This window comes from Hydra vulgaris, chromosome 14, assembly GCF_038396675.1.
Source record: "Hydra vulgaris chromosome 14, alternate assembly HydraT2T_AEP".
NCBI lineage: Eukaryota > Metazoa > Cnidaria > Hydrozoa > Anthoathecata > Hydridae > Hydra > Hydra vulgaris.
In genome coordinates this window covers 15,018,098-15,037,559 of record NC_088933.1, presented here as the reverse complement: position 1 = coordinate 15,037,559, position 19,462 = coordinate 15,018,098, and the positions used below count along the sequence as shown (strand labels likewise).

The following is a 19,462-nucleotide window of genomic DNA, read 5'->3' as shown; positions in this document are numbered from 1 at the left end:
GCGAATATGGATATTGCTCTCCATGGTTCGTCCGCTGATGAAAGACGTCGGTCAGAGGTGCTTCGGGTAATGATAGCTTAGCTATGTTTGTTAATATTGTATTTGTTAGAATTTTACTCCTAAATAGTACTTGCACCATAATAAATACCTAAGCCCCAGTGTTACGTTCGTTCAACTACGTTTAACAACGGTCAACGAAGTTGAACGTAGTTGAACGTAAATAAACGTAACGTAGTTTTGTTTCAATTACGTTACGTTTATTTACGGTATTTTTGTATTAATCATCTTAGTTAAACGTAGTTGAACAAAGTTGAACGTAGTTGAACCAAATACATTTTTGAACAACCTAATTAACTTTTAAAAACCACTGATTTGTATTGCTAGTATAAATAACCAAAATTAAATTTAAGAAGATGTTAAAGCCAGAGTTTAGTGTGATTTTAGAAAGTTGAGCCTAAGCCTGCGAAAATGTGGTCTCAAGCCTGTACTTTTTGAACTAAAATTAGACTTGGCAAAGTTTCCAAAAATATTGTGTAATTTGTTAGCAATAATAGTGTAAAGGAAAAACATTTGCTTAAAAGCCAATTTATCATTAATTTTATTGAATTATTAAATTACAACCCTTGAACAACCAATTAAGTAATTAAAACCAATTAAATAATTTAACCAATTAACAATTTTTTTGTATTAAACTATTTGTAACAATTCAAGACAAAATAGAGAAATGAAACTTTATTGCAATAAAAAAGGATACATTAAAATTTGTGAATATTACAAAATATTGGAACACAATTTTGAAATTAAATTCCAAAAACCCAAATGTTTAAAGCAGTGGTTTAGCCCCCACTTTCCTCATTAACATTCTTACAAGATTAGGCATTTATATCTGAGAGTTTATTTTAATTCCTCTATTTAGAACAAAATTGTTTGACTGAAGTGATGGGAGAAGAAAACTTTCTTGATCAGCTCATTAGCTAAAGTTGATCGATGGGTTTTGCTGGAGAGCAGGGTTGCTTTCGTTATTGCCTTTTGAATTGTTTCACATCCTTCAACAGCTTTCTGCAAGACAAGATTGATTGCATGATCAGCACATAGTAATGAGTGAGAAAGTTGAGAGCTGTTTGGAAAGGATGCCCTCATATTTGCAGCTGCATCATGAACCACTACCTTCTCACATTCTGACTTGACATTTGGCAAAGATTCAATTTGTTTGTCTATTTCCACAGCTATTCCCACTGCAGTGTGAGATCCAGGAAAATGCTTGCAACTGATGACTTTTTTAATGAGGTTGAAATTTCTATTGACAAAATGCAAGGTAAGACTCATGTAAGCTTCATTAGCTCTTGATGTCCACATATCTGAAGTAAGAGCAAAACCATCAACTTCAGGTAGCTCTTGTTCTAACTCTGTAAAGATTTGTTTATGAATCTGTTCATATAGTAAGGGAAGCTTGAACTTTGCAAAAGTTGTAGAGTTCTTAACTGTGACCCTTGGCAGCTGCTTCTTAAAAAATTCTTTTGTTTCTTCATGGTCAGCAACACTGAAAGGCATCGAGAGTTCAACAATCCACCTCATGAAATCCAGGTCAAACTGAAGCTGGCGCTTGTCGTAAGTAGAATACTTTGGCTGGAAGAATGATGCAATTGACACAGCACTTTCTTCACGAAGTTTTTTTGAGTTTAAAGGACTTTGTAGACTGTCTGATCCTGAAAAAATATTATTGTTTTCAGTCATCAGAAACATTTTATACATCTCAAATCTAAATAATTTATTTACATTTTTCATTATTTTATTTATCTCCTTATTAGGCATTCATTATTCGGTTGAGTAGGACATTGGTACAATTGCAAAAATGGAATGTATTCCTGATTTTTCACTGTATATTAGGCATGAGTATTCTGCTCTTTTATGGTGGACCTGAAGGAACTTTATTGGAGAATTCAAATTATTAAACCTAGCCTAAACTATCTGTCTATCTGTGGAACAGAAGAATTCTTTTAAAACAAATAGAAATTCATACTTAAAAAGTTCACTAATGAGGTACCTTTTAACTCAGTTCCAATGTTTACTCAAGAGGGGCTTTCTAGTTTAAAAGGTACCTTAGGTCCATTAGGGCCAAATTTAGAGAATTAATGTGACTGAGCCCGGTTTTTTCAACATCTTTAAAGATAAATAGTTGGGAGTTAGCAAAGTTCACTCCTTCAAAATGTGTCTAAAAACTGATTTCATTATGAACTCAATATTCTGTTTCATAAACCAATGTTTATTTAGTTCAGAGTTTTTCTGTGGAACTTATTTTTAAGGCCTAAACTTGAATTAAGCTATCTCACCTCATGCGTGTTTAAGTGTTAAAATTGTTTATTTTGTTAATTTAAGAAGCAGCCAAAGTTAGCAATAAAAATGCTATGAACCCCATTACAAAACTAAATATGTAACAGCTTGATGGGCATTTTTAGATGCTGAATTAAAAAAAACTCAATTAATCATCCCTCTTTTATTTAGAACTTACTGAAATTTTGTAAAAATGAATCAATTCGAGTTGAGTTTTTAAAGTTTATTGATTGAATCATTTTTACTTGTATTAACTTTCTTTTTGTCCTTTCTCTAATGTGTACATTATCTTTTTGATAGGTATTCTGTAAAATCTTTCCTTTCACAGAAATAAATGCACAAAAATATTCTTATCAAAATTTTTTGGGATTTAAGACTTAAAATCATCTTAAAAATAGTTTTCTTTCAAACAATATCTTTAAGCCAGAGGCTTATAAAAACCATGTTGAATTTTTTTACTTGAAATAAATACCTTACTAAATAGGAATAAAATTTCTATAAACCCACACTGTAGCAAAAAAATATTAGTATCTTACCTTTGTCACACTGATTTAACTTTTGTCCTGCTTCTAAAATATCAGCAGATTCAATTGCTGCTTGTCTTTTTCGAGAGGCTTTCTTTTCAAGTACTTCTGCTGCAATTTTCTTGTGTTTTAACTTGAGATGACCCCACAATGCAGCTGTTTAAAGATTTTTACGGCGTAGTGTCACATTAGTGCACAGTCTACATTTAGCTTTTAGGACACCATCAGCATCTGGCTCACAGTCTTCAAAATGCTCCCATAACTCTGATGCTCTAACATTAGTCTCTGTTATTTTTAAAGTTTTTGTTTGATGTTTAATATCTAACTAATGACAAGCACTCCCAAATCACTAGTAAAATATTTCATTTTATCACATTTTGAAAACAAAAACAAAATGAAACAAAAAAAGGTCCTATCTAAAATTTAATCATTCATAGCAATATGTTATAATTTTTAATATTAAAGTTGTAAATGTTCTACCTAGGGTAAATAATGGGTAAATGTTACCTAGGATAAAAAATGCTTTTCTCTTACATAATCATTATAGGTTAAAAACTACCAACATAAGTTTTCTTTATGAGTAAAAATATTAATTATTTTTAATGTTATGCCTAAGACTTTATGGCACAGATCACTGAATGCAAGGTTGCCAACAAATGTTGATGATTTTATTTCAATTAACAACATTTCTCATATAGCAACAAAAATTAGCATGCTTCTGTTAGTAAATTGGCAACATGATGTGAAGAGTTATCAAGATTTATTAAATTACTCAATGTATGGGAAATAAAAGATAGCATACTAATAAAGAATTACTTTCTCTGATAATAAAGAATTACTTTAATAAAGAATTACTATCTTTGTCAAATTTTTATTTCAATTTTGTTTATTAAATAGCTTACACGATTAGAAATAACTCTACAATAGTAGTACTAAACTTTTTGTTTTTTACTAAAATTTAGTCAAAATAAATAAAATGTAGGTCCCCAAATGTGGCAATAGCCAGAACTAAGTCTTGATTATCTTTTTTCAGTTTTGATTTAGTACATTTGATTTTCTAGTTTTTCATGCATTAAGGTAATTAATTTACATCTTAAATTGACCTAATACCATTGCTAATCTTAGGTTGAAACAATTAGTTAAGGCAACATTAATATATATCTACTAATTGCAAATTGGTGATGAAGTTTTCAATATTTTAAGTTATCCTGCTCAACTTTGTTCAACTTCGTTCAACTTCGTTCAACTTTGTTCAACTTCGTTCAACTTTGTTCAACTTCGTTCAACTTTGTTCAACTTCGTTCAACTTTGTTCAACTTCGTTCAACTTCATTTAACTTCGTTCAACTTTGTTCAACTTCGTTCAACTTTGTTCAACTTCGTTCAACTTTGTTCAACTTCGTTGAATTATTATTTCGTTACGTTCAATTTTGGTTTTTGGGAAGAGGAAGTCTGACTACGTAACTTTTCGTTACGGTCACAAAAATGAAGCTAACACTGGTGCTTATAAATATCCTTGAGATGTTAACAACTAATTTCAAGATTTGATTTGAATATAATTTACGAAATAAATCCCGTTTTCTGTAAAAAAAAGTTAATTATATCCAAATATATTTCTTTATTATTTAGAGCATTAAAACTCTCGACGAATTGACATCCGAGATAAAAAAAAATTGGATTTCCAATCAGCAGGAGCGCCCTCTATGCTCGCCTACTTACGAAAAGTAACGGAACATTAGAAGGCAAAAGGCACGTCAAAACAGTCCTTGCTAGATTGATCATTCCTCAGAATGAATCTCATTTAAAACATGTTGGCGGACTCTTTTGCAGTTCAACTATAAAATATGTGGAAGAAGTTTGTTCTATTTTAGGGACAGATGAAGTGAGTTTAATTAGCCAAGACGACAAGGCTAGAGTGCCAATTGGAATCACAGCAGCCAAAAAACAGGCGCCGTTGTTGATGCATTTAAAGTACCGGGTAACTCTCCCGGACCATGACTGGGTCGTGGCTGCTAAACACAAGCTTATACTATCTGTATACGCTGGAATTACGATCAAAAAAGACGGTCTCGGAAAAACAGATGCTCTTACTCGATTTTATGTTTGTGAATATATATGCGGTCGTCGATTAAAAGTAGTTGTTTATTTTTGATTTTCTAGAACATGAATTATGATTTACAGACCATTTTGTGATAAATATTATTTCTTTAGATACTATTGCTGTTGATAAAATTGGTTTTGATGCAAGCAGCAGCGAGGCTGCCATTGGCGACATATGAAAACGAGCCAATAAATAATGTTTTTGCTATATTGTATTTATATATTAATGTTGTCAAAAACGATATGCTTTTTATATTTTTGTAATGATTATGTTGATACTTATTTATGCAATAACTTTTTTATTATTTTAATGAGGGTTGCCCCACGTGTTGAATCTCTAAACTCGTGTATATTAACGTTAGATCCTGTGGGACTCTTTTTTTTATAGTTGTTAGAAATGAGTTTGCTATTAGATTTAGATGAATAAAACTAAACGTTGAATTAACGGAAAAAGTTTGGGTATCCGTAGGACGTCCAATAGCATTGATTGTGGACCTTTAAACGGACTGTTTTGATCGTCTTTGGACGTACTTTTAAGGTCCAAAACGGACGGATAAAATTCGATTCATTTGGTACGTCCAATGGACGTTTAAAGACGCACGTTTGACGTACTATGAAAGTCTGTTAGCCCATTCAAAATGAACAGTTCGATATTTAGGTACAAATAACTTAAATTTGTAAGCAGATCATAGAATATTGTTACAATTTTCGCCATAATTAAAAAAGTTAATTTTTTAATTATGGGGAAAATTGTTTGATCTGCTTTATTTTAATGTTAGTCTATTTTGATTACAGGATATTTAATCGAGTTGAAAGAAATTTATAGAATAAATTGTACACTCCTTGATTAGCTTTTTGCCCTACTTTCATAAATTTCTTTCTACAAAAATAACAAAAATAACTTTATGAAAAATAGTTAAATTTTTTTTTTTTTAGTTAAAAATTTTAAAATACCAATCGTTACTCCATAGTATATTATGAGTCAAAAAGAAAAGTCTAATAAACTTTAATCACGTCAGATTCTCTCTAAAACTTTTAACGTTAAAAAAAAAAGTATTTTCATGTAAAAATAGCACAATTTGTTTTTAATGTGAAATAAAGGTGAACCTCCAATAATAATCTTAACAACTTGATCCCATACAACAACTAAACTAACTTGCCGTTATCACCCACTATGATCATAGTTTTTAACAGTTTTAGTTTCCTGAGAATTTAATTCTAAAAACAATCTGCAGAAGGCAAACAAACGTGTTTTTCCAAGAGATGAGACCATTGTAAATTATATGACGATAGCTAGACGAAAGCTTCGCTGATCGATAATAGATGTCTTTTGACCAAGATAAATAAATAGAGAATAAATTTTGAAGATAAATTGGTCAAGTTTAGACTTAAGGAAGGATTCAATTTTAAATTAAAAAGATCCAGATTATTAAGTGATTATTGTTTGTATATTAAGATATGTAAAATTGCTTCAGTATTCCCATACTAAGCTTCACTTTTCTTGATGCTTTGTAATGAAGAACAAAATATGCTCTCTCTCTTTCTTTTTCTTTGTATTAAAAACTAAAATTAATTACAAAATTGCGGTTATTTTTGTTTGTTAATATGAAACTACAGAAGCTATTGCAAAAGCGTTTATGTGTATTAAAGAATGGAAATCCTTATTGAAGCCAAAAATATTTTCTACAGACTATTCTACTGACCATTTAAAGAATTTAATGCGCATAAATTTATTTTTTCAGAGTAAAACATATAAATAATGTTATTTAATGAAACTAAATAAATTTCTATAACTAATTTCAAAAAATATGGGTTTTATTTTTTATGGAATCTTTATGAAATTACTGTTTTTATTATTATTATTTTGATTATAGCCATACTTGCTTATATAATTCGAATATTGTTTTATAATTTAGGTTGTAAAGTGTTTGTTTGTGATATTTATTGAGAACAAGCTTGGGAACAATGGTTGTTTAAAGGATAATTTATGAAGCATCGTAAAAAAATTAAAACAAAAATAAGTTTCGTGACATTTCTAAATTAATAGCAGAATGCATAATTGCTGTCGAGACATTAAAGTAGTCACAAGGGTGGAAAAATGACCCAAAACTTATAGCAAAATTAAAAAGCATTTAGTTATGTATTTAAAAGGTTGCTCATAGATAACAAAAAAATTTTTTATTCAAATTGATATTATATAAATGTTGGTATTAAAAACATTTTGATTTGTACAAGCAGTTTTTGTGATATTGACTTTAATTTTTTACATATAATATTGAAGTATATTATAAACCTTCATTTTTCCAATTTCAGAGATGGGTGATTGCTTAGAAGCTAATTCAGATCTTGCTTAATATCAACCCCAACTACGGAACTGAAAGACAAAGCCTTCTAAATACAGTTTTTGGAAAGGAAGAGTTCTTTACGAACAGCTGTCCTTAGTTAAAGGATAATTTATGAAGCATCGTAAAAAAATTAAAACAAAAATAAGTTTCGTGACATTTCTAAATTAATAGCAGAATGCATAATTGCTGTCGAGACATTAAAGTAGTCACAAGGGTGGAAAAATGACCCAAAACTTATAGCAAAATTAAAAAGCATTTAGTTATGTATTTAAAAGGTTGCTCATAGATAACAAAAAAATTTTTTATTCAAATTGATGTTATATAAATGTTGGTATTAAAAACATTTTGATTTGTACAAGCAGTTTTTGTGATATTGACTTTAATTTTTTACATATAATATTGAAGTATATTATAAACCTTCATTTTTCCAATTTCAGAGATGGGTGATTGCTTAGAAGCTAATTCAGATCTTGCTTAATATCAACCCCAACTACGGAACTGAAAGACAAAGCCTTCTAAATACAGTTTTTGGAAAGGAAGAGTTCTTTACGAACAGCTGTCCTTAGTATTTGCATAGCAGAGTTTCTTCCTCATAAATATGTTAAGTAAAGTAATAAAGCTACACTTGAGTCCTTATTACAAGAGGAGGAGAGACGTTTATTATATCATCTGGAAAATTTTCCTACTCACCCTAAGCTTTTAAGACCCCCTCTCTTCCCACTCAACACCAAACCTCCTTCCTCAGTTTATTCCCCCTCCCCTCCTACCGACCATGACTCAATTATGAAAAAAGTTCAGTGGTATTTGGCCTTAAAAATTATTATAAAAAAGTAATTATTTCAGTCACCAATAAAATCAAAAGTTTTCAGTTTGGACATGCTTTAAAAATAGTCAACCTAGTAAATCTTGATATGTCGAAAATAAGGTTTTGGCTTATCCTCACCTAAGTATAAAACTTATAGATGGCTTGCGAATCTTTACATTCTTTTTTTTTAAACGAAAATACGCGCGCATACTTGTAGGCAGAAAAAACAAATATTCCGAAATTTTCTAGTAAAAACATTGTGAAATTGTGATGTTTTGTTAGGAAGAGTACTCACTGATTTATTTTCTTTAACAAAATTTAAAATACTTGAACAAGATGCTGTGTAGCTAGTTATTCATAAAGATATGAAAACTAATGTGGGTTTATATTTTATAGAGTTTCTTTTCAAAAATCAATTTTTAAAAATTAAATATCTTCTACTTTTAAAAATTGATCAAGTTTCTTCGTCTGACGACGTAGAAACTTGATGAAAGCTAATGGATTAATATTCTACCCATCTGATTTCATAACTCCGATTGAAAGTTGTAGCTACATACCTGCTGACAGAGTGTGCTGATTCCTATTGCTTACTAATGTTATTTGATAACTATTGTGTTACTATTATTTAAATTTTTAGAGAAACATTTTTTACTGATTAAAACTTTAAGTATATTTAGAGAAAGGTAATAGTTTTAAAACGTCTTTTTTATTATTTCATTTAAATTTTTTTATATAGGTATAATTTTGCCAAAACTAGATCTTTTGTAAAAATTCCAAAGTTCTTTATTAATTTGTCACTACTAATGGTTACAGTTAGCAATTATGCAATATAAAGTATTTTACTTCTGATGTTATTCAGTTAGTTTCAAAAGAATTTCAAAAAGAAAAATTGAAAAAGTTTTTAAGACTTTTGTTGTTTAAAAATTTGAATTTAAAGTTTTCAGAGGAACTACTTGAAATTTAACAAAACAAAATGCAAAAAATATTTGTTTTGAGTTTTAATGTAATAAACTTATAAACCTATTCTTATAAAGTTTGAATTCTTTCTGCCTACAAGTATGCGAGCGAATGTTGTTTACAAAAAGATATGACGTTGCATGGAAAGTTATCTAAACAAAGCCACGTTAGAATTGAATAGTTTTATGCGTGTTTTGAAAAAAAAAATTGTTTGGATTTATATATATAAAATTTAAAAAAAAGAGTGATATTGTAGCCTGGTGTGCGATTAGAAGTTTTCAGGAAGTGACAGAGAAGAACATTGGTTAGAAGAAAAATTATTCTCACCTCCTTTCTTTCAATTAAACATTGCCTCCCCCTCCCCTCTCCCGCTTATTAGATCTGGATTATAGTTCTTCCCCTCTTCTCTCCTTAAAAATAATACAATATATATAGACATATATATATTCATATACACACACACACACACACACACACACAAACACAAACACACACACATAAACACACACACACACACACACACACATATATATATATATAAATATATATACATATATATATATATATATATATATATATATATATATATATATATATATATATATATATATATATATACATACACACAAAAAAAAAAAATTTACTTTAACACTGTAAAAATACACGCGAAAAACTTGCAGAAGACTAATTGAGATGCATAGTGGTATAAGTCACTCATATTTAGTTTTGAGAAGTCTGACTAATATCACTATGACTGTAAACAAAAACAGCTGTCTAGTGAGGTGCATAACAAAAAACAGTTCCAGCATTATCGATATCATTAGACTCATACCACTCTGCAATGTAATAGAATAAGCAAAATGCTAAATATTGGTGGCAATAACTCAAATTATTTAAAAAGTGAATTATACCACTATAAATCTCATGGGCTCATATGATCTTATCATCAATTACCGCTTTACATAGCCGTAAATATAAAAACATTCAGAATATTTAACATAAAATCATTACATTATAATGGAATTAAAATGTCAGATAACAAGTTTAGAAATATATTTTTACAAATATCGTTTTTTTTGTTTTTGTTTTTTTTCAATATTATTTATACATGTATTGCGAACGCAATGTTGTAAATGTATTTATCTATAATAAGAAATTATTTAAGAAGCTTGAAGAAAACGAGTTTAGAAAAAATCACTAACTAAATAATAGTTTTTTTAAAGCAATTTAAGTTTTTTAAATCAATATTATTTAAATTAATTTGTAAAAACTTATCCAGATATGAGGTGCACGATGAGTCAATTTGAATTGTTTAAGCTTATTTTTGCATGAAAGCTCTATTTGTACTCTGGTTTTTGTTTATAAAAACTAAAGAAAATTGAAGAACTTTTTTGCATTTTGCTATTATACATAAGACTTAGAACATTATATACATTTAGTTCAAACAATGACAATAAGAACATTTGTTCAAAAAGAGGTTTTGAGTGTTCTGTTTTATTTTTTAAAATTATTCACTCAAAAAGCATGCTTCTGTTTACGATATAGCGGTTCTAGTTTCGTTTGATAGATACTACCCCATATTATCGTAGTTTAGGTAACTTTGAATAAAACTATAGTAGATTTGTTTGAGTAGTAGTTTGTTTTTTTACAAATAACGTGAATCGTATATTATTCCTATGCTTTTGGCTATTTTACTACCCATATAAGCGTTATAGTTATAATCCAATTTAGATTTTCGTTAATAAAAACGCCTAAAAATTTTGTAACCGTATCCCTACTTATTTCTCTATTTTTAATAAACAATTTTGGAAAAAAGAAGATAAGAATACAATGATTAAAGAATTTATAAATAAAAATTTAGGACTATGGCTTTTTGACAATTAGTTTTCGATTTTAAATCTTTAGAATACCCTTTTGGTTATGGAACAAGAGATGATAGCTAGTTTATTGATAGCACTACCATGGCAAAATTTGTAAAAAAAAAAAAAAGATGTAGCCTTACAATGAGGCTCAAGCTTGGCAGCTCGAGCGTTTCTAACTACATAAACAATACATTTTTGGGCCTTGACTGTAAAAGGAAAGGGATCATTAGAAGAACCAACTTAAATAAACAACAGTCTTTTATACAAGGACTAATAAAGGATTTTTAGAGTAAGAAAATGGACTTTAGAATAATAAAATGGTGAGAACAAATGAAGAATGTAAATTGTTTGTGATTTTTAATTTAAATAAAACTCAGCTTTTTATTGCTAATGATGATCATTTACTTTAGCATGAACCAGAGCAGATGTTAACTTTGCAATAGATTGTATACGAAGTTTCCATGACAATACCAAAGTAGAAAACACAGTAAAATTATTGCTATTCATCAATATAAAAATATCAACAGTATTGTTATATTGCAATAATTATCAACAGTAAACAACTGAGTTTTGTTTGGGTTTAATTTGCCAGCCATTTTAAGCTCCAAGTTATTGCAAAAACAAGTTCTGCTGCCTGTTCATTACATTTTAAAGATTACAAGATTTTTTGTCAAGACCAGAGCTGTTTTGCTAGCAACTTAAACTAAGTTCAATTTAAAAATATTTTGTATAATTTATTTGTTTATTTATATTTAATAAACCTCAACTGAGACACTCAATTTTTTGGTTAGTTGGCATTGAGAATAAACTTCAAATTGAGTTTATTAAGTTTACATCTATTTAATTTTGATCAATTTTAAGCAAAAGTAAAAATTTAAGAAAACTTTCAATGTCGGTTTCCATGTATATTTCAATGTAGGTTTTAATGTAGGTTTCAATGTAGGTTTCAATGTAGGTTTCAATGTAGGTTTCAATGTAGGTTTTAATGTAGGTTTCAATGTCGGTTTCAATGTAGGTTTCAATGTAGGTTTCAATGTAGGTTTCAATGTAGGTTTCAATGTAGGTTTCAATTTAGGTTTCAATGTAGGTTTTAATCTAGGTTGATTAAAGTTATTATGTAGAATTGTATTCATTAATATAAAACATTGATAAAAAATCAATCAAAAGCAAAATACCAAGTTAAAAGAAAAAAAGGTTGAAAAATGAAACAATAGTTAAAAGAACTAGTTAAAACATTAAATAAATCGCTAACAATTTTTTTGCAACTCTTTTTTTCGCCAAAAATAACCAAAAACTACTATATTTTGAACATATTTTATTTCATTTTGTGGAAATTTTTGCTGTTTTTAAATTCATTTTTTAGTTTTTGCTTTCATTGTGTAGTTTTTGTGTTTTACCTTTTCGTTTGCGTAAAATTTAAAGTCATTATTTGTGCTGTTGTAGCTAATTATTTTTATTTTTGTTCGCTATTGAGTGTTTTCATTTTTTTTTTTTAATCTTATTATTTTATTATAGCTTAACTGTTATTATTATTATTTTTTTAAACTTATTCTTTTCAACGCATGCTTTTATTTATTATTATTACTGTTGATTTTTTTTGCTTATTTAATTTAGGTGTCACTTCGATGACTAGTTTTTAACTACATAAGTGACACCTAATTTTGTAAAATTATAAAAAAGTTGTAGTTTTTAAACTTTTAGTTAAATGAATGATTAAAAAAATTAAAATTAAACCTATTTTTTATATTTTCAGAAATGGTTTGATAACACTAGATAATTTTGAAAATTCTGATATTGAACGAGTTAAGGCGATTTACTTCATAATCTTAATACACAAAAGATGGCATGTAAATAGCAAAAGAGCAAAGATATATTGAATGTATTTATTAATGCAACTCATAATAATTAATTTATTTTTCAACATTTTTTTTTATTTCCAGAGATCTTCGTTGTAACAGTTTATGGGAAATCTCAATGAGTTAAAGGGGGAAAACATCACATATCAAAAAAATCAAAAATGCCACATATATTTGATCACAAATTGGATGAAGTACCAGACCAGTATAAGTCTATATAAAATTAAATCTCTATAAATTTAAGTCTCTATAAAAGCTTTGAAAACTATTTTAAAATTTCTATTTAAGTAATAGATTTAAAAATAGTCGTAAAAGCATTTGGGCTTTCATTCATCTTGTATCGACTACTTATATACCATCTTTTATACCATGTTATACCATATATTACTTTTATACTATAACTTATAAATTCCGTGCCGCGTAAAGTCTTAAAGACAAAAGTACGGCCATACAAAGCATTAGATTTTCTTAGAATCTTCGAAAAAATGTAAGTGCGCTTTAACTTTTGCACACGTTTTAATTTTTATTTGTAACTCTTATTGTATACTATATAAATTAAGGATGATAAAAAATAACTTTTTGTTTTGAATAAATGCTTTGTAATTGGTTTTTTTTAATTGTCAAATTAAAAAAAGAAGACCAATCAATCTTTTATTGCTTTCGAATGACACTCGTTTAAACTTAACTAAGATAAAAATATTTATATTTAGATTCGAAATTATTAAAAAAATTGTAGCAAAATAAACTGTTACTAATTGTCTGAAGATTGTGGAAACACATGAAATTCAAAGTAGCAATATTATGTTGTAAACATTAGTATTTAGTTAATTCTTGGTACTGCGGCTAACAGTATGATTGCTAATATTATACTACTGTGATTAAAAAGTAAGGTGAATTTTTAATTTAAACTACCCGCCTTATTCGAATCGTCCAATCTTTTTTATTTTTAAGTTGGTAGGAATGTCATTAACATTTGCGCCAAATTACATGTCAAACTAATAACTATTTTTTTTTGTTTACGCTTGTTTCTGACGTACCAAAAGTGCATTCGGCGATTTTCACGATGTCTAATTTTGTTGAGCAAGAAGTGCTATTAAATTTTGTTTGCGGAATGATCTTCGGTGAAGAGACTATGTCTCAAAAAAATGTTAACAAGTGGTACAAAGACTTCAAAGAAGACCGAGAACGTGTTGATGACTTGGAACGCTCCGGACGACCATCGACTTCGATTGATGATCGCCACATCATCAAAACCAAAGAATTGGTGCTTGCAAATTGTCGGTTAACCATTCGAGACCTTGTTGACATGGTTGGAATATCATTTTGGTCAGTGCAAGCGATTTTGAAGGATCATTTGGGCCTCAGAAGACTCAAATCACGTTTGGTGCCGAAATTTCTCAATTTCTTTGAAAAAGAGCGTCGCGTTAAAATGTGTGAAGCAATGCTTTCTGACTATCAAGACGTCTACAAACAAATTAATACTAGCGATGAGACTTGGGTCTACGCATACGACCCTAAAACAACCGACCAATCGAGTGAATACCGTGAAAAAGGCGAGCCGAGACCGAAGCAACCATGTCAAAGTCGCTCAAAAATCAAGGTCACGTTGACTGTTTTCTTTGATTATTGTGGTGTCGTGCACTACGAATTCCTTCCAACCGGCCAAACTGTCAACAAGGAATATCATTTAGCGTTATGGTATGTTTGTGTGAAGTTATTCGCAAAAAGAGACCGGAATTATGGGCCAATAACTCTTGGATTTTGCACCACGATAATGCGCCTTCGCACACAGCACTGGTTCTTCGTGAGTTTTTCGCCAAAAACTCTACCCATTTTGCTCCACAACCACCGTATTCGCCCGACTTAGCACCGTGTGACTTCTGGCTGTTCCCAAAGCTCAAGAGACCACTCCGGGGAAATCGTTTTGAGTCCATTGAAGAGATCCAACGTGAATCGGCACGCGCATTGAAGGCTATCCCTACCGAGGACTTTTCGGCATGCTTCGAAGACTGGAAAAAACGTTGGCAAAAGTGCATTGGGGCCAGGGGGGATAATTTTGAGGGAGACGATACAGATTTGAAAGAACAAATAAAGATTTTTCATTTTATAAAAAAATTCACCTTACTTTTTGATCACAGTAGTATTACGTAGCAGTATTATAAATTATAATTTTACTTAGAGTTTCATGTGTTTCCACAACCTTCAGGCAAAAAGTAAAAATTTAATTTTGCTACAACTTTTGAAGCAGACGTTACGGTTTATATTTGTATTTTAGGCCGTTACGGTATCAAAATGTGTAGCAGTTAGATTAATGTCAATAATAATTTGTTTTCAGTTATTCAATAGTTATGAAATAGTTTTATTTTTTAATGCCTATATAAAAAAAATCTTTTATGTGATAACGTGCATTATTTATATATTGAAAAATATAAAATGAAAATTGATATAAAAATATAAATAGTATTATGAAGTATATTACTATAGCTATATAAGTGAGTATATTATTAGTTAGCCAAGAGATATATAAAGTAGAGTAAGATAGTTATTGTTAGTTTTAAGTTAGGTTTGTAGCAATATATATAAATAAATAAATAAATAAATATATATTTATATATATATATATATATATATATATATATATATATATATATATATATATATATATATATATATATATACATATATATATATATATATATATATATATATATATATATATATATATATATATATATATATATATATATATATATTTGTGTGTGTGTGTGTGTGTGTGTGTATGCGTCTTAAGTTTACGGTATTATGCGTATATTAAAGATTTAAGTCCAAATTTGTAATACTTGTTTCCTAAGAGACTAAAATGCTTCGTTATTAAGCGTTTAAATAACGTATGTGAAAATCTTCAAGTCTCCAAAGTCTCAGAAAATCTTCAAGTCTCCAAAGTAAAACTGTAATACGTAAAAAAAAACGTAAAACTATTTTCTCCTTTAATTAGTTTCACATTTTTTTGAATTAATATATATGTATTGATAAAGCCTATTGATCGTATGTTTGATATCTGATATCAGTTTACCATATTCATATCATATATCAATAATATAACTGATATATGATATGAATATTCTCTGAAAACTATCGGTTTCGATTAAAAAATGAAATAAGAACTCGGTTGATGTCAGATTTCAATAATCATACGCAATCAAATTTTTATGTATATGTTTATATGCCATTCATTAACAGCGTGAAGGTTATCTAAACTTATCATTTGAGTAAAAAAGGGTTAAAATGGCCATATTAAGTATTATAAACGGTGGGCTAATTTTTGTCGGCATAGCATTTGCTATATTGTCGATCACAGGAAACTATTGGTTATCGTGTTCTTCTTCGCACAGAGGATTATGGTTTAATTGTACTAAAGGTTGTGAAAAAATACATAACAAAAAAGGTATTGTTTTTCAAACAAAGATTTTTTTAATTTTTAATTCTTTTCCATAAATTTTTAGGTGCTCTTTACAAGTAAAGAATGGTACCTATGGTACTTATGATCAGAATTTGTCTTTATTCCTTTTTATGAAGACGAGTTAGTTAATGTATAAAAGTTATATTATAATATACAGTATATAATTTTTACCAATATACAATATAATAATAGTTAAAACATATATAATTTTTACCAATATACACAAAATCCGACTTTTTATTTGCAAAAGATATAACAAAAAGTTACAAGGTAATAAATAAAGAGAAAGAAAAAAATCTAAATTTAGGACTGTAAAAATATTCAAACTTTTCAACACCATTATTTTTAATAAATGCACTAAAAAAAAGTGAAATAACAAATTCTCAGGAAAAATGTAATAAATAAATAAAAGCAAGTTTGCACATTTTTTCACTTGCAATAAATTTATACGTTATATCTTTTCTATTGAAAATACAAAATAAAAGATTACAAGATAGAAAAAAATAAAATGTCGACCAAACTCTTTTTAAAAAAAAAATAAAAGATGATGTTAATTGATTTAGATTAAACACTAATTAAAGTTATTAGTCAAAACCAAAATAAATAAGAAGCTTGGGTAAGGAGCTTAAATAGAGAATTTCTCCATATAAAAAATTTTTTAAGAATGATTTAACCAAAGCCACACTATGTTTAAAAAGATAGACTTCGAAAAGTTTGTCTATACTAAACCAGATATCTTCAGAAGAAGTTTACGCACTACGTCACTAGCATTTGCTTTAATTTAGCTTTGAATTCGTTAACTTAACGAACAGAAAAACAAACAAAAAATTAAATTAATATATATAATTTAAAACTTAAAACACTTAACGGTTAAGAGTTTCAAGAGTTTTAAGTTTTAAATTATATATATCAGTTTCATTTTTTTTTTTGTTAAATTTTTTTTTTTTTGTTCAATATAATATATATTTTTAGTTGTTTGATATGTACGTTTTATCTTGTATTTATTTTATTACCATGACGTCATATTAAAAAAAATTGTTTAAACATTAATGTTTTTGTATTTAAAAAAAACGTAAGATTTAATAAAATGCGCAGTATGCACGGAAAAAGCAGACGTGTTTTTCTTTTTTTTACGTTTGGATAAAAAGCTTAATCTTTAAATAAACTTTTATACTAATTTATATATATATATATATATATATATATATATATATATATATATATATATATATATATATATATATATATATATATATATTTATATATATATATATATATATATATATATATATATATATATATATATATATATATATATTTATGTATATATATTTATGTATATCTTATACTACTGATATAGGTGAGCAGTGTGACGTAATACTGAAAAGTCTGCTACCGGGGGCTTCAGTACATACATTGACTAACAAATAGCCTGACTCGCATTGGAGTGCTGCTACATTGACTGAGGGTTTGGCATGGGGAAGCAGTCTTTTCATTCATTACTCTTCGGTTTCTTCTTCTTTTTCTAAACATGCCGCATCGATTAATATAAGCAAAAAAAGTGAGCAAATGATTGCATAAATATGTAGCAATGTTTTCAGAATAAACAAATGAGATGGCAGTTATATTGAAACAGCAAGAACTAATTTTTATTCGCATTTAATTGCGAACACAAAGATAATTAATAAAAGACTAGTGTTGAAAAAAAAGTTATTGGGAATGCTAACCAAAAGTATTAGTTATTGATGTAAAAAGTTATAGTCGGCTTTTTGACTTATATAGTCGGCTAGTTGGGTATTTAACACAATTCAGTTGGGTAAATTTTAGTTTTGAGCATCTTTTTTATTTTTATTTTTAATGAACCAGTCAGTATTTTTAAATGATTCGCTCCTCTAATTTTATTCGAAGAGTCGCTTTTAGATGTAAAAGATATTAAGTTGAGCGAACGAACGATCAAGAAAAACAAACATCGTTTAGTCAAAATATCGTGAAAATCCACAGAGTTTTACTTACTTAGTTTTTCTGAACAAAAATTAAGAAATTAAAATCTGAGAATCGATGGGTTATAAGAAAGTGAAAAGATTTCAATCGCTTCTGCAAATAAATTGGAATTAAATAGAATAGACGTAGAGCGGGCTTATCAAACAGTATAAAAAAATGTGAATGTTCCGGAAAAGTTGTTATTGATTTGATAAGGCAAAAAAACAAAATATAAGTTGCAAAGAAATCTTACTCATACACTCATATAAACTAATAAGAACTAAAGTGTACATGAACAAAAACTTTAGTGAAACTGTGGATATAAGAAAAAGAGTTATTGGCGAAAGTGAAGAAAAGACGATCCAATGGTGAAAATGTTTATCTTAGAAATAAAAAAACTTCAAAAAACTTTTTTTTTAAAATTCGGTAACAAGAAATGAAATCAATATTAAAAGATAGTATATCTTAAATTAGTATTTTAAAATATATTTGTTTTTTCAAAAGAGTAATAGTACTCTTTTTTACATAGCTACATTAGCTATTGAAATAATGCATGGAAAAGAACTTTTTTTATAGTGTTGAAAATATAGGTATATTAAAAAAGGCCAGTTGAATTTTGTCTAATGTGTATAAATTCACCCACTTTGAGCCGTTACTCCGAGAAATTGAAGCTTTGAATTTTCATAAGTTAAACTTATTCTAAAACTTGCTAATCATGTTTATATATAAAGGCAATATGTTTCCAAAATTCATTAATAACTGAATTTTAAAAACTAATCATGTTTTCATTGCGATGTGCCCCATAATTTTAACTTATCTTGGTCATCTCTTAAAAAACCCGGGTATTTCATTTAGAGGACCTCGTCTACAGAATATAGAGGACCTCGTCTACGGAATATAGTTCTTAATGAAAATATATAAAGTATGACCTCAAATAATTATTTTAATATAGCTAAAAGGTATTTGCTTGATTTAATTAACACAAACATGTTTTTAGATTTTTAAATAAATTAAAAAAAAAATTCTTATTATGTTTTTTACTTTAACTGTTTATTTATTTTATTTCTGCAATTTATCGTATTTTGTTGAAATTAGTTATTAACTTGCTTTATATAATGAGTACTTCTAAGTTAAAAAAATGTGAAATTTGTGAAAAGACTTAACATTTACATGGGAATTTGAGGACAGTACTTGAACCTTCTACTTGCTCCTATCATTCTTCTATTTTTTTTCTTTATTTTCC

The 19,462-nt window shown here is 28.1% G+C and overlaps 1 long non-coding RNA gene across 1 annotated transcript in view; it reads left to right on the top strand.

Moving 5' to 3' along the window:
- The first annotated feature begins 15,889 nt into the window (after nt 1-15,889).
- Nucleotides 15,890-19,462, top strand: part of LOC136090627 (uncharacterized) — a 49,892-nt gene continuing 46,319 nt past the window's right edge. Inside the window, exon 1 of the long non-coding RNA XR_010643576.1 lies at nt 15,890-16,224. This is a non-coding gene — a long non-coding RNA (uncharacterized LOC136090627). The remainder of the gene's footprint in view (nt 16,225-19,462) is intronic.